A 17,411-nucleotide genomic window follows, 5' to 3' on the forward strand; every position below is an offset into this window, starting at 1 on the left:
TACACTACTCTAATGCAAGCAGTATAGAGAAGAGTAGGTGATATCTGGTGATCAAGGGGGGGCTTGCCTGGAAGCTTTTTTGTACAGGAAGAAGGGTCGTCGGTGACGTAGTCGTACTCAGTGCCATCAGCAATGGTCTCGGGGTCTACCGGAGAAGAAAAGGGGGAAGAAACAGTAAATACGGAGCAAACAAAGCATCACAAAACATAACGAGGTAATATGTGGTGCCAGGGGTGATCTAACGCAGGGATAGGTGATACCGGCGAAGGGAGGAAACATCCGGGAAAGTATTCCCAGTGTTACACGTTTTTGGATAGATGAACCGGAGGAGGAAAGTTGCATGTTCGCTATGCTGGGGACGTGTGGCTGACAAACGGATTGCGTATACGGATTCGTCTCGTCGTTCTGAGCAACTTTCATGTACAAAACTTTTTCATCTGAATTACGGATTATTTTATATGATTTTCTAAAGTTTTAGCAATATTTTGAAATTACATTTAATTCGAAAATAAAGACTAAATTGCTACATGCACAAACAAAGTGTACACAGTAGAGTAGTACAGAGGCTGGCAGTGGGCCCTGTTGACTGCTGAGTCAGCAGTCATCAGTTAACTGTTGACCGGTTAAAATGTTTGACTAGGGTCCACCTGTCATTGCCCCAACTTAATTAAACAGATCTAGTTAGTTAACCTAGTTAATTAGGGTAGTTAAACGGAGTTAATTACGTTAAATAATTAATTAATAACTAATTAATTTGTTAATTAATTAATTATTTTTATTAATATATTTTAAAACGTCTTTTTCTTTTTTTTGGACAGGGGCGTGGGGCCCCTGGGCAGTGGCCCGGAGCCACCGGGCGGTTATCGGGCGCGGGTGCCAGTCGAGGCTGGGTGCCAGCCGGCCGGGAGCCGCGGCGGGACGCACGCGGGCATCGAGGGGGAGGCGAGGCCGGCCAGTCGGGGCTGTTCCCGGCGGCGGCGAGGGCACGGCGGGGCGGCGCCGGGGAACGGCGCGGGCGAGCGTCGGGGAGCGGGTCGCGGGCGCCGGTGGGGGGAGCGGTGGCCGACGATGGGGACGCTGTCGGTGTCAAAACCGGCGGATCTCGGGTAGGGGGTCCTGAACTGTGCGTCTAAGGTGGATGGTAACAGGAGGCAGGGAACACGATGTTTTACCCAGGTTCGGCCCCTCTTGATGGAGGTAAAACCCTACGTCCTGCTTGATTTATTCTTCATGATATGAGTATTACAAGAGTTGATCTACCACGAGATCGGAGAGGCTAAACCCTAGAAGCTAGCCTATGGTATGATTGTTGTTGTCCTACGGACTAAAACCCTCAGGTTTATATAGACACCAGAGAGGGTTAGTGTTACACAAGGTCGGTTACAAAGGAGGAGATATCCATATCCGTACTGCCTAACTTGTCTTCCACGCCAAGTAGAGTCCCATCCGGACACGAGACGAAGTCTTCAATCGTGTATCTTCATAGTCCAATAGTCCGGCCAAAGGATATAGTCCGGCTGTCTGGAGACCCCCTAATCCAGGACTCCCTCAGTAGCCCCTGAACCAGGCTTCAATGACGATGAGTCCGGCGCGCAGTGTTGTCTTCGGCATTGCAAGGCGGGTTCCTCCTCCGAACACATCACAAAAGAGTTTGAATACCAGGATAGTGTCCGGCCCTGCAAAATAAATTCCACATACCACCGTAGAGAGAATAATATTTCCACAAATCTTAATCTGCTGACACACTTCGGCAACATGACATCAGGCCATGACTCGGTGATTATTCGAACCGTTTTTCTTCGACCAGCTCCACACATAACGCGAGACGGTTTCTTGACACGTCATGTCAAAGCAGGGATCGTGTCCCCCTTATTACAGGATTCTCATCAATACGGGCGTGGGTAACCCAACCGCGCCATCGATTACGGCGCTTGGGGAATAAGCGAGTTTTACTAGGCTAGTGGGGCCGCATGGCTTCGGCCGCCCTTATAAAGGGATAAGGTTTAACCTTTTTCTACCCACGCCTTCTTCCTCCTTGCTTATCCGTTCTTGCGCACTCGAGCTCCAACGCCCAAGTCCACATCCTTCCCCTCAACCTTCTCCAAACATGACCGGAGCGGGGGGGCAAATGGATGGCTTCCTCCGTTACGGAGGGGCACATCAAAAGGCTGTGCGGTGCCGGATACTTAGCCGCGAATATCGCGCATCGGCTGCCCGCTGCGGGGCAGATCGTTCCTACCCTGGAACCTCATGAGAGGGTAGTTTTCCTCCACCACTTCCTCCGTGGACTGGGGTTTCCCCTTCATCCATTCGTCCGTGGTCTCATCTTCTACTACGGGCTGGACTTTCATGATCTGGCCCCGAACTTCATCCTCAACATTCAGCGTTCATCGCCGTCTGTGAGGCTTTCCTCCGTGTCCGGCCCCACTTCGGCCTATGGCTGAAGACCTTTAACATCAAGCCGAAGGTGGTGGGAGGCCAACAAGAAGAATGCGGCGGAGCCATGGTGGGCAAGATGCCCAATGTCACATGGCTTGAGGGCTCCTTCCTGGAGACCATAAAGGGGTGGCAATCGGCCTGGTTCTACATCACCGAGTCGCGCGACACCAAATGGGCGGCGGCCCCCGAGTTTCGATCCGGATTCCCTACACGGCTCACTTCTTGGAAAGAGAAGGGCTTGTCGTGGGGTTCATCGGTGGAGCTGGATGGACTCCAGAAATGTATCCGGAGTATGGCAAGCAAGAAGCTCAATGTCGGTGTCAAAACCGGCGGATCTCAGGTAGGGGGTCCCGAACTGTGCGTCTAGGCCGGATGGTAACAGGAGGCAAGGGACACGAAGTTTTACCCAGGTTCGGTCCCTCTCGATGGAGGTAAAACCCTACGTCCTGCTTGATTAATATTGATGATATGGGTAGTACAAGAGTAGATCTACCACGAGATCAGAGAGGCTAAACCCTAGAAGCTAGCCTATGGTATGATTGTTGATGTGTATGTTGTCCTACGGACTAAAACCCCCCGGTTTATATAGACACCGGAGAGGGTTAGGGTTACATAGAGTCGGTTACAATGGTAGGAGATCTGAACATCCGTATCGCCAAGCTTTCCTTCCACGCCAAGGAAAGTCCCTTCCGGACACGGGACGGAGTCTTCAATCTTGTATCTTCATAGTCCAGGAGTCCGGCTGAAGGTATAGTCCGGCCATCCGGACACCCCCTAATCCAAGACTCCCTCAGTAGCCCCTGAACCAGGCTTCAATGACGACGAGTCCGGCGCGCAGATTGTCTTCAGCATTGCAAGGCGGGTTCCTCCTCCAAGTACTTTATAGAAGATTTTAAACACAAAGATAGTGTCCGGCTCTGCAAAATAAGTTTTCCACATATTGCCATAGAGAGAACAATATTTACACAAATCTAATCTGCTGACGTATTCCGTAGCGTGACACACCACGGCCAAGCCTTTATCCGAGTCGTTTCATTATCCCACCTCAGCGCGTTATGCGAGGTGGTTTCCTTGGCACGTCTTGTCAAAGAAGAGATTGTGTCCCCTTATTCCGGGATTCTCATCAATACGGGCGTGGGTAACCCAACCGCTTCTAGGACTCCTAGATCATAGGCAAGTCCAAACGGACACGGAGAGGACGCTCGATATCCACCCTCTTTATAAAGGGACGAGGCCTTTTATTTTTCCCTCCCGTGCTCAACCGAATCCTTCCCCCACCTCAAGCTCAAACGCCCAAAGTTCAGGTCAGGTGCTCCGAACCTTCAGTCATGTCCGGATCTAGCCTTCAAGGCCAATGGGTGCCTTCTTCCGTCATGGAAGAAGACGTCAAAAAGTTGAGGGAGGCCAGATATCTGACCGCCGAGATTCTGCATCGGCTGCCTCCCCGGGGGCAGGCCGTCCCCTCTCCCGAACCCAACGAGAGCGTCGTGTTCGTCTCCCACTTCCTCCGAGATCTAGGCCTTGCATTGGATCCTTTTGTCAAGGGCTTGATGTTTTACTACGGGCTAGATTTCCATGATCTAGCTCCGGACTCCTTTCTTCATATCACGACATTTATTGTTGTGTGTGAGGCCTTCCTCCGGGTTACCCCTCACTTTGGCCTATGGCTCAAGACCTTTGAAGTAAAACCGAAGATGATCAAGGGGCAACATGCGGAGTGTGGAGGCGCCTCAATACACAAGATGACGGGAGCTGCATGGCCCAAAGGTTTCATTCCGGAGGTGTCCGAATTATGGCAACAGGAGTGGTTCTACATCACGGCTCCTAGAAGTGCCAAGTGGGCGGCTGCCCCTGTCTTCCGCCCGGGCCCTCCACCACCGCTGATGTCATGGATTAGCAGAGGATTGAGCTGGGGTCCGGCCAAGGACGTGCCTATACTGCAAAGCCGCATTCAAGATCTCTTTAATGGAGATTTCAGTTTGGTTGCGGTAACACAAGTTATGCTGGTTCGTCAAGTCCAGCCTTGCAAACGCCGGCCTCTTCGCTTGTGGGAGTTCAATCCCGAGGGACCGCGCGCCATTCAAAATTTCCTTGGCCTAACGCACGAGGAGATGTACAAGTCATTCTTCGGACCTCAAGTGGAGTGTCCCGAAATCACCGAGGACGCGGGCCTGAGTAGCAACCGCGCCGCCGAACAGGTAAGGCGACTTCCGACCGAGCGCACTACCTCTCCTTTGATGCGAAGTTATTTCTGAGAGTTCGCTTTTTGACCAGGACTGGCTAACGAAGGCGAAGTTGATTCGGTGCTCGGCCCCCCTCCCTGAGGGTTTGAAAAATCCGATATTGGAAAAGATGCTCCAGACCGCACCCTGCCCGGAGCCCTTGAAGGAAAATGCGGGCGGTCGCGGGCCCCCAGCGTTGGCCGCTGTAGCCGAGGGAGCGAGCGTCTCCATGAAGGAAGATGATCAGAAGAGGAAAATGATTGCGTCCGGGGATTCGGAAGCCGAAGCTTCCAAATGGGAGAAGAAGTCTCCCACAGAGGGTCCTACCACGGGGGGTGCGGTTGCTGCACAAAGTCCGGGGGGGATCAATTCTCCCTCGAGTCGTAAGTGACCCAAAGTACTTTAATAGTACAGATATGCCGTCTTTTCTTCTGAGAAAATAACCACTGCATATATCTTTGCAGTTCGGGCCTTAGCCCCTCTCAGATGAGCTCGTCTTCGGGGGATCTTCTTCTGGAGATGATGGAGAGCGAAACGCCTCCTCCGGATTCCTCCGCTCCGGAAGCGGGCGATCCTGAAGTGTCGTCGCGGAGGGCCTCTCCGGGTCTGGCGAGGCCAGAAGATAATTCCCTCGACCCCCAAAGCTTCCCGTGTCCGGCTCCCGAAGAGAGCAGGCAAACGAGTCCGGCACCGTCTAGTGTACGGTCGGATGTTCTGAGGGAGTTGGTGGGGCGAGCGGCCATCTCAGATGAACACTGTGTGCTGATGAATACGGTGATGGAGAGAATCTCGTCCGCCGAAAGTGGATTGCATAAAGCTTTTATGAGTCTACTAACAGGTTTTGAGGTCTCGCGGAAGTAAAACCATGCCTCTCGCAGAAGCAAACCGTGCATCTCGCGAAAGAAAAAAGGAAAGAGAAAACGTGTTTTTTCATTCCCGAGAGGCACGGCCGTGTCTCTCGTGGAAGCAAAATCATGCCTCTAATGAAAAGAAAAAAAGAAAAGAAAATGTGTTTTTTCATATAAAAAAATAAAAAATTGGTCCGAAAGCTAAGGAAGATCGGTGAAAAGCCGAAAAGCCGAGAAAACCATTTAAAAAGCCAAAAACACATGCAAAAAATAAAGAAAACAAAATTCGGACGAAACGCTCTGCCCATCCCCAAGTGACCCTGGGGGGGGGGGGGGGGGGGGGGGGGTTGGGAACGAGTGCTCTTTAGTTAGTTATACTCCCCTTGGCATCTCCTATTTGGCGCTTCAGACGCCCGTAATATATAAAAGCATAGGAGGCATTTTATAAACTGTCAGCAGCAGGCATATGAAGGCGCTCTAGAGGAAAAATGCCTCAATTTCTCAATAAGATTTACGAAACGTATGAAATATTTTGTTTAGGACCTTCCACCTTTGGAACCCTTCTGATCCTGATCGGTAGTGCGTTAAGTGAAACGTTAGATCGCTGGATCGAATCATATGGTGCATGTTTTTGTTTCTTTATGCGTTAACGTTCAACGCTCGAAGCAGTTTATTTAGTCCCGTGCCGCTTAGCGAAATGAAGTTTCTCCAGTTCAAAAGGAGAGCTGTATCCCCGCAAAAAAAAGGAGAGCTTTTTTTTTTGGTAAAAAAGAAAGAAAGAAACGAGAGCTCTATCATACTACATCTTGTAGGAAATTGTTTTTCTTTAGGAAATCTTGTGGGAAATTGCTGAGATTCACTTTGAAATACGACGCGTGCGATCCAAGTTAGTCCTGGCCCATATTGTCGAGCATTACAATACATCACATGCTTGAGTTGTCTCAAAAAAAATCACATGCTTGAGATTGAAACCTATCAAGTGTGGAGTATGACGGGCCTTGATTTGCAAATTATGCTTGGGTGCAGTTTTGGAGCCGTTTTCAAAAATCGCCTCCACGAACTGAGCATCGGATAACTTGGCATCCGAAATCACTAATTGATCCATCTTCCCGATTACAAAAAGTGACGCGCTGTATATATGTCACTCGTCGTAATATGTGAGTTTTCCTATTTTTCGTAGATTCTTTTATTCAAAACGTGTTATCTCTTATACCGTGCCTCTAAATCTCGAATCGTTTTTATCGTTGGATTCCTCACGTCGAGATCTTCAAAACTAGATAGGTTTTGACGAACTTTTTTTAAGAAAAAAGATGGACGAAAGAATCAAATTGGGAGCATGTTTTTTTTCAAAAGCGGTTTCCGAGAGGTATGCTCGTGCCTCTTGCGGAAGCAAAATCATGCTTCTTGCGGAAGAAAAAAATATGTTTTTTTATTTCCGAGAGGTACGACGGTGCCTCTCGCGGAAGCAAACCAAAAGGCATTTTTTTCGCTTCCGTGTCTGCCTCTCGCGGAAGCAAAACCTTACCTCTCGCAGAAGCAAAATCGTGACTCTCGTGGAAGAAAAAAAAATATGTTTTTTCGTTTCGAGAGGCAGGGCCGTGTCTCTCACGGAAGCAAAATCATGCCTCTCATGAAAAAAAAAAAAGAAAAGAAAACGTGTTTTTTCGTGTAAAAAAATAAAAATGTTTTGGTCCAAAAGCTAAAGAAGACCGGTGAAAAGCCGAAAACCCGAAAAAAAACATTTAAAGAGACAAAAATGCGTGAGGAAAAAATAAAGAAAACAAAATTCAGACAAAGCGCCCAGAGAGCGACGCATGGCGATGGTGACGCACTCTCAGTCCATCCCCAAATGACCCTTGGGGGGTTGAGAACGAGCGCTTTTTAGTTAGTTACTCCCCTTGGCATCTCCTATTTGGCATTTCAGGTCCCCGTCACAGGAGAATCGAACCCGGGATCTCACGTACCCGATAATCAGCACAAACCACCCGACCACAAAGCCTGACATGATGTGGGCCGGCCCGTTTCGCTTCTTTTTATTTTCTTTTTCTTTTTCCTTTTTTTCGTTTCCTTTTCTTTTTCCTCTTCTCATATTTTTCTTTTTCTTTTATTAAATTTCTTGATCATTTTTCCAAAATCAATGAACTTGCTTCAAATTTGTGAACTTTTCAGAACTGATGAACTATTTGTCAAATCCGGCGAAATTTTTCATAATCGTTGAACTTTTTTTAAAATTCGAAGAACATTTTTTAAAATCAATGAATTTTTTAAATTTCTAAAAAAATTGCATAATTGATGAACATTTTTTCACAATCAATGTACTTTTATTCAAATTCAATGAATTTATTACAAAAATCAATGGACTTATTGCAAATTTGTGATTTTTTTTCAAAATTGATGAACTTCTTTTCAAAATTGATGAACATTTTTCAAACTCACGAACTTTTTCCAATTTGTTTTGTTTTTTCAAAAATTTCATGAATTCTTTCGAGTTTGTGAATTTTTTAAGTATGAACTTTTTTTGCATGTTTGAAATCTGTGAACTATCAAATTTTTGGTTCACATTTAAAAAACATTTTTTGCGCAATAAATAGCGCGTATGCTATTGTTCTTAAAAGGTCCACGATGTAAATAGTCTTTTTAGTTAGCCTCGTGCTACTGGAGGTCGACAGCATGAGATCGAGTCCTCGTGAGTTACCATTTTATGCGGTGTTTATTAGCGTTGCGATGCGCATTTATGGTTCGGCCTAGAATACGCTACCGCGAGCGTTTGTTGCGTTTCGTGGTGCCAAATAGGAGTTCCCAGAGGCCTTTCCCTTCGCGAATATCTATAGCGTCTCTTTAAAAAAAAAATCAAACCCCTTTTATTAAGTGGTAATCAAAGTAGCATCATTTACAAGCATAGGGGCAATGGCACTAGGTGCCTAATCAAACCAAGTACCAGGTGGAGAAAATCTAGCAATCCTCACCAGTTCATGCGCTACAGAATTTCCTTCTCTATGACAATGCTCTTAGTAGATTTGTGATAGATCGCGAGCCATATGATAACAATCGTCGAAAATAGCAGCAGCCAATCCCGAGAAAGTACCACCATCTTGCATTGCAGCGATCACATCATAATTGATGATTAACCTGGAGCATCCGAATGACTGGGCAAGATTCAGACCAGAGCGAAGAACAGTAGCTTAAGCCATAAGAGGATACACATAGCCCCCTGCAACATTATTCCCTATGACTAAGAACATCCCTGAACCATCATGTATAGTAATACAGCACCTACAGTGGCTTGAAGTGGATCACTACCATAAGCAACATCCACGTTAAGTTTTACAAAGCCAACACTAGTGTGAGTCCATAGGATCCTTTTCACCTTCGTCGTAAGCTGATATGCTGCTGAAATTTTTTCCATGAAAGCTCGGATAGCAGAAATTATTTGTGTAGGTTGTTGCGTTTGCTCGCCATGAACCATCTTTCTTCTTTCCCACCATAAGTACCAGACCACAACAGGCATCAGATGGTCTGATCTAACTTGCCCGAGGACACATGTTTCGTTTACAGGAAGACGGAGGAGATATTCAAGCACCGCCTCGCTCGCATGGTCTACTTTACAAGCTCGCTCAATGACATCTTCCAACCCAAACCTCAACCAGGCCTGTCTTGCTTTCTGACATTGGAAAAGTGTATGTTTGACGCTCTTAGGCAACTCGCATGCTGGGCATTTTGTACTTACTTTCATATGTCAATCAGCTAGGGTTACACGACATGGCAAGGTATCATGAAGAGCTCTCCAAAGGAAAATTTTAACCTTGGCCGGGCAACCCAATTTCCACACAACATCCCAAATTGGGTTTATATTCGCCGCACTAGGACAATCTGTTGCAACCCTTGATCCATATTTATCCTTTCAGAACGCATAGTAATCCGACCTAACTGAAAAAGCTCCGGTTTTGGTCAAGTTCCAAGCCACAAAATCTTCCATATCATATGATGGTAGCGGGATAGAAAGTATACGAATCACATCCACTGACCAAAAAGTCTACTCAACTAGTTGTATATCCCATTGGCCCGTGGTCTCTTATAAACGCCCCGTGACACTTTTAAAGACATTTTCTGGTCTTTCAAAGGTGTTTTTAATGCCTTCTACTGTAAATAATACCGTGCTCTTGGGAGTCAGGACGCCACAAGCAGCTGATGCATGCGTACTCGTTTCCGATCCCTGCTCACTCCATGCCAATCCGGATGTTGGCGCCATTTGGACCCTGGAATTGCTACGGCTCTTTCGGCCAAAAGAAAAAGGGAAACATTTATACCTGGCGCGCTGGCCGCTCGGTTCAACTGAATCGTGGGTCGGGCACATTCTGTCGCAGGTCATCCTACGCCCGCGCGCATCCTGCCGCAGGTCATCCCATGGCCGCACGCCGTCCCCGCCTTGCAGGTTCCACCACCCCGCGCCTTCACCGCCGACGGCCACCCTCATAGCCGTGCGTCGTCCCCACACCTCATGTGCTCCATCCCGCACCCCTGCTTTCCCCAGAGCACCATTTTTCCTGCAAGCAACCGGCCTTGGATTTTGCTGGCATCGGCTACGCAGCGAGCTATAACCACGTCGGCGACCTCGACCATGGGTGACGACCTCCATCGGGGCGGGACAACGACGAAATGCTTCAAGGGACAAACCGCTGATGTTGCAATCCACGTTCTTGGAAGCTACAACGATGTGGCAAAAACGCTTCAAACAACGACAACAGATGCTAGAACCGGCCACTGCCGCAACGAAAAGCTTCGAACGGTGTTGCAAAAAGTTTCAACCGCCATCACAAAAAGTTCAACCGACCACAAAAAAGCTTCAAACGTTGATAATGAAGATTCATTTATAGTTGGATTTTGCTACTAACGGCGAAGTCTTTTGCTACATCCACCAGGCGGAGTTGCGACCTCGCGACGACAGCGACAACGATTTGCTGCATCCACTGTCTTTTTTTGCTCTGACCGGTGATGTGTTTTGTTACGTCCATTCAACGGCGGTGACTGACTGTTCCGTGTAGGGCATCAATGGCAGTGTCGTGCGCGCTTCCGATCTACACTCATCCTGCTGGAAACTGCAACTGCCAGCAGCTGATTCACTGTCAGGCGGTGCACCAGAAACATCCGGCGTGCGGAGGTTGTACTGGCGACTACGAGACACCGCAGGTAAGATCGGACGACGAGGACGCACCAATGACATACCGACGAGGGATAGGGACCGGCGACGAGGACGGCCACCGAATGAGGACAGGAGACATCGGCGCCACGCACTCCTAGCGGGGGAGAGATACACCAGGCGAGCAGGGTTATTTTGACTGGATCTAACGGCTACACGCTCGCAATCCAACGGTACGTGTCCGGCCGAAACTTTAGCGGACGCCCGGCGTCCTATCGTGCGACCCAAAGAAAAAGCGGCGAGACGCAAGCAGAACCTGGAAGCTTAGCCCTCATACCCGCTCTCACCAGACGAACCGCGTTGCCAGCTAACGCACGAAAGCAATTGCAACATATACGTACTATCCCCCGCCTAGGTCCTCCTGCTTCACGTCTCAATTACCTGTCGATGGTGAATCCGGCAAACGACGCACAAGTCCAGGCGGGCGGGTAATTTCTCTGAAACGTTGCATAACAATTGCACAAGCCCGGCTGTAAGCGAGGGATAAGCCCAGAAAACGCCACGGCGATCCGGCGGGCGCCGCGTCGACTGCCAAGCCGCGCCGACCGGCCAGGAATTGATGCGCGGGACCCGCGCTAGTAGGGTAGGGTTGGGTACAAGCTAGCATGCAGCAGCGAGCGCTACCCGCGGCGTGGGACGCGGTCCGAGGCTCCGAGTGCTCATCAGTGGTTCCAAAGTCCGCCGGCCGGGCGAGTGCGTGACAGACAGCCAGCCTGACCCCGTAGAGGCACTACGCCACGTCCTTTGCTTGCTCGCTGGTGTGCCGCCGGTGGCGCGACGCAGACGGACGGAGAGGAGAGGACCACGCACGCACGTGAAAGCCGGACCGGACGGCCCGGCCGCGCGCGAGATCGGAGCAGGCGTTTCACCTCACCCACCGCCACCGGCGCACTGCTCCGTCGGTCCTGGACTCGACGCGACTCGACGCTCCGACTGACCTCCAGGCACGCCACGCACGGCAGCGCGCGAGGGATTTATGGACCGCAGTAGAGTAGGTATCCGTATTCTCCCACCCACCGGCGCACGGCTCCGTCGATCGTGGACTCGACGCGAGCACGTAAGCACGGACGTACTGTCTCTGCGCGGTCGCTGCTTAAACGGTTTATTTCTCGGTGAAATCGTGCGCCGACGGCGACGCTGGAAGACGAACAGATAAACAGATGACGTTGGAATCCAACAACGAGATGATCAGTGAGTGTGTGGGTCCCCAAATTCAATCGAGCCGTCGGTGCGCCGGCCGGCAGCTCACCCTTGTCCGATAGAGGCGACCCTGCGCCGGTACGTGCGCGCCCGGTGGTTCCGAGGTCCGGCCGGCCGAGCGCGTGACAGCGTGACCTCGCCTGTGGGCTACGCGCGCTCCGGCTCGATGTGGACGGACGGCTCGCGTTTCCTCCCCGATGGCCGCCGGTGGCACGAGGCAGATGGAGAGGACCACGCACTACGCGAAAGCCGGGGCGCGCGGTTGCACCCACCGGCGCACGGGTCCATCGGTCGTGGATTGGAGGCGAGCACGTACTGTTTCCGCGATGTGCACGGTGGTGGCCGCTCCTCCGCCACTTCAACCGTATTTTCTCGCAGCGAACTTGGCTACGCACTGACGACCACGTTCCAATTCCAACGCCCGGACCGCGAATCAATCTGTGGTTGAGATGGTTAGATGGACAGTGGTATCTTCAACCCACCAGGATTCAAATTCTGATGCTCGTATTATTCCTGAATTTATTTCAGGATTTCCGGCGATGCGCTTTCAGTGAGAGGAGACGTTCCCGTCGACGACGAGGCGCCTAAGGTGACTTCGTAAATCTCAAGATGATATGCCGGCTCAGTCTCTCGGAGATGCTCATAGGGATAGGATGTGCGTGTGTGCGTTCATAGGGATGAGTGTATGCGCGTGTATATGAGCGCTTGTCTCTGTACTAATGCTAAAAAAAAATCCAACGCCCGGACCATTTTGTCCACGTGTGTTGTGTTCGTCTAGATTCGCGCAGACGAAAAAGAGCACCCAACACAGTCCGAGTGTGTTCGTTTAGGTTCGCGCAGACAAAAGCCAGCACCAAATGATGTGACCAGTTTCGTCGTTTATGTCTGTTTATGACTCATTTTTTCCTAACTTTGAGTTTTAGGTCCGAAGTGGACACAAACTGGATGTCCATTCTATCTGCTATGTCCGTCCGTGTCCACCGTTGACCCACATGAAAACCAAATAAATCACCCATGTCCAACTTTTCTCTCTCACTCTCTCTCTCTCCCATGCACTGCCGTCATGAGCGACCTCCTCCAACCTCACGCCACCGCCGAAACCGAGTGCCTCCAACCTTGCAATGCCGTCCACCGCGCCTCCTCGTCGGAGCACACGCAACGCCGCCGTTCTCTCTACGCCGTCACTTGCCTCTGCAGAGTCGCCCTGCCATGTCTAACCTGGAGATCTGCCGCCACCTCGAGTTTTTCTTTTGAAAGGAAAGAAGGGTTTCCTCCTTCCGATGTCCATTAAGGGAAACCAATAATATGAGCTACAAGCAGAACCACAACCAAACTCCCAAACATCTCACTCCCCCTACTCTCAGGCAGCACACACGCACAAGAGTAACATATGGGAAAAAAAAAAAAAAAAAAAAAAAAAAAAAAAAACAGGAACATGAACCAAACAAAGGCACTCGACGTAACCTAGACCACTACTACTAGAGAAGAAGCACGCCATCTCCCACAGCTAGCATCACACGAGGCCTTCGAGATCCTCACCCTCCCAGCCTTGGCACGTTGTACCTCCACCCATGTGAAGCTTTATACACATCACTTGCTACATGTTCTAGTAGCCTTGTTCCCAACTCCAACACGATTTTGTTTTGTTTCTTTGTCTGCAAAATAGACCAAGCCATCATCTGATAGTTCATCAGTTTAATCAGTGTCATTGGATCATTGTACGCTTTGTTATAAAAAATAATCCCATTTCTACATTTTCAAATAGTCCAAAACATAGCAGCCACCCTAATCAGGACTAACTTTTTGTACACCTTTCTAAAGGTTTTAATCCATCTCCCAAAGCAATCTTTAATGGAAGAGGGGATAGGTCTTAAACCAAAGGTACATTTAAGTAAGCTCCAGATCAATGAAGCGGCAAAACAAGAGAAAAATAAATGATCGACAGTTTCATCTTTGCCACACGACACACATTCCTTGGGACCTATCCAGCCCCTTTTCATCAGTGAAATCTTTGGTTAGGATACTTTTCCTTAACCAACCACAAAAACACTTTTATTTTGGCAGGTATTTTCATCTTCCAAAGGAATTTTGTGGGAAATTATAGTCCTTGGTGATCATTTTCTTATATAAGGATTTTACTGGAAAATTTTCCATCTCCAGTTAAAACCCACTCCACCTTATCCTTATCACTTCCCATTTCAATCTCTTCACATATGTTTTTTGGACTATTCCACAACTCCAGGTTTCCCCCTGCAAAGTTCTTCTGAATCTGAAACCCAGCCACCTTTTCTGGATAGCCTCAGCTACTATAATGTCATGATCAAAACACAAATCATATAGCCTATGATACTTATCTTTCAATGTCTTATCATCCACCCAAACATCTTCCCAAAATCTAGTGTTTTTTCCATCGCCCAAGTTTTTCTTAGCATTCAATAAACTAGACCAAAACTGGGAATCTCCAGTCCTTCTTTAACTGTAGAAATTCAGCCATCGGGTACATATTTCCCTAATAAGATAGATTACAAAAGCCCTTCCTCAGTTTCCATTTTCCAAAACCATCAACTAACAGAGTTTTGTTCATAGTATCTAGATTAAGATTCCCAAACCCCCCAAAATCTTTAGGAAGGCAACATTGCTTCCAATTAACTAAATGGTATTTCTTTTTATCTTCATCTTCTTGCCAAACCAGCCTAGCCCTAAAAAAATTGTGTTTTTTCATTGTACCCACTGGCATGGGATAGAAAGACATCATAAAGAGAGGTATGTTGGTCAAGCAAGCTTCCACCAAAGTTATCCTCCCATCAATGGATCCCAAAAGTCTCCCCTACCAGCAGCTATATCTTTTCTCAGTTTTCTCCACCACCCCTTTCTAGTGCTTATTTGTGATCCTAATGTCAGAAACAAGCATACCCAAATATTTCATGGGCAACTCTCGCATCTTACATGTGAAAATTTTCTGATATATGTCCTTTTTCTTAGTAGCTCTCCCAAAAAGACGTAGCTCACTTTTATGAAAATTAATTTTCAGCCCTGACATTTGTTCAAAAGCACATAAAACGAATTTAAGATTTTTTTGCACTCTCAACATCATCTTGCAACAAAAACGGTGTCTTCAGCATAATGCAACATATTAATCCCTTTAGTACTATTGTTTCCCAACATTCCTTTAACTATGTCATTTTCTCTGGAATTGTTCATAATAACAGCAAGAACATCATCTGCTAAATCAAATAGTACAAGGGGCATAGCATCTCCAAGTATAATTCCATTATAGGTTTTAAAGTAGGCAAATTTTAACATGCTCCCTCTTATCCCCTCTTTTTACTTATGAGATAAGAAGGTAAGAGTTAATCTGACCACTAATTAATGTGATCAGCAGCTCAAATCTACTACATACTCTTACCTCTCATGTGAAAAGAGGGGGTAAGAGAGAGCATGCTAAAACTGCTCTTTAAAGTAAGGCCCAATCATATCATTTACTTTGACCCCTACTTGTCCACCTCTCATGGTCATCATCACCCAGTCACACCATTTGTTAGGGCTTCCCTTCAGTTTTAACATTTTGATTAGAAAAGGCCACTTAACTTTGTCATATGCCTTCTCAAAATCTACTTTTAAGATGAGTGCGGTATGTTTTTTAACTGAATAGAATTTAAAGCTTCATGCAAAACAACCAATTCCTCCATGATATATCATCCCTTCACAAAAGTTGTTTGGGTGGGAGAAATCACTAGGGACACACAATTGCTTAATCTATTCGTGAGGACCCTAGAAATAATTTTAAAACTAACATTCAACAAACAAATGAGCCTGAATTTCTGTATTTGTTTAGCATCAACAGTTTTAGGAACCAAAGTAATAATTCCATAGTTTAATGTAGAACTATCTAGGGTTTCTTTGGCAAAATCATCAATCAAAGACTTCAGGTACCATTTGACCAGATCCTAGAGATCATGATGAAAATCAGCAGGGAAACCATCTGGGCATGGGCTCTTATTTATTCTCATTCCTAATACCACTTCCTTAATTTCTTGAAATGAAAAAGGCTTAGTAAGCTTTTTAACATCCTCTTCAGAAATTTTAGTAAGATTCTGCTCAGTCAACGAAATGTTGGTCATATCAGGATGACCAAAGAGATTTTTATAAAAATCAGTGTTGTAATTCATTAATTGTTCCTCTCCCTTTATAATCCCTTCTTCTTGTTCTAAAGAGGTAATTATATTTTTCTTCTTATCCCATTTACTTTAGCATGATAACATCTAGTATTCCCATCCCCGTCAGTAATTTCTTTGTCTTTATATCTCTGAAGCCATTTAACTTCTCCTTGTTTCAGGAGCCTATCCAATTTTTCTCCAAGATCTTTTTGATCATGTATATCACAAGCAATGAGCCCTTGTCTTTATGCCATCTTATCAATCCCATCAAGTTTTCAATAATCTCAATCTGAATTTTTCTATACCAAGCATCTACATTCTTGTTCCACCCTTTAGCCTTCTTCCTAAAATTCATAAATCTAAGTTTCCATCTCCCCAAATGACCCCCATTTGTATTGTGCATTCCAAATTTTATAAACAAAATCCCTGAAACCTTCTCTCATATTCCAATAGTTTTCATATCTAAAAAAGGGCTCGCTTCTACTATGTTCCCTAGAATCAATGAACATAGGGGTATGATCAGAAATTTCCCTAGGAAAAGCCTGTACAATAGTAAGAGGATATTTTTCTTCCCAATCGGGATAACACAACAATCTATCTAATTTCTTATATGTAGGGTCAGGCAAGTTATTTGCCAAAGTAATTTTTCTCCCACTTAGAGGGAATTCCCTAAGCCCAACATTTTCTATAATAGCATTGAACACAAAACTTCAATGTTCATTACTCACTGGTTTGTTTTTTTAGCCTCTTTCCGAATTATGTTGAAATCACCCCCACTAAAAAAGGGATATTATTATCATTATAAAACCCTAGCCAATTCTGCTAGGAAACCAACTTTTCTGTCAGATTGGGCATCTCCATGTTCAGCAATCAAATTCCAATGGAACTTAGAATTTTTATCATTGTTGAGAAAATCGTTAACTGGTAGCTACTCGGTTGGCTAGCGAGTAGGGGATTAATCGGCTAATCGGCAAGTTAATCGGCCATCTAATCAATTAATCGGATGATTTTTCGGTTTATCGGCTACTCGGTGACCCTATGAGTAGGGATTAATCGGCAAGTTAACTGGTTAATCGGATGAATTCTTGAACATGGATTTTTATCAAAAACAACTATTCTATTAAAGTATTACCCATGTTCATTATGTAACACATCAAAATAGTCTTTATTAACCACAACCAGAATCCCACCAAAGTGACCTCTTGGAAGGTTCCAATACAAAATCAAAATTCTTACCATTACACAAATTGTACAACTCATTCTTAGTGAAATTTTGTTTAATAGACTCCAAAATCCCAATAAAATCCCAATATGATCCATGACCATTTCTCTATTGTATCTTTTCTTG

This window comes from Triticum urartu, chromosome 1 (genome assembly GCF_003073215.2).
Source record: "Triticum urartu cultivar G1812 chromosome 1, Tu2.1, whole genome shotgun sequence".
Classification (NCBI taxonomy): domain Eukaryota; kingdom Viridiplantae; phylum Streptophyta; class Magnoliopsida; order Poales; family Poaceae; genus Triticum; species Triticum urartu.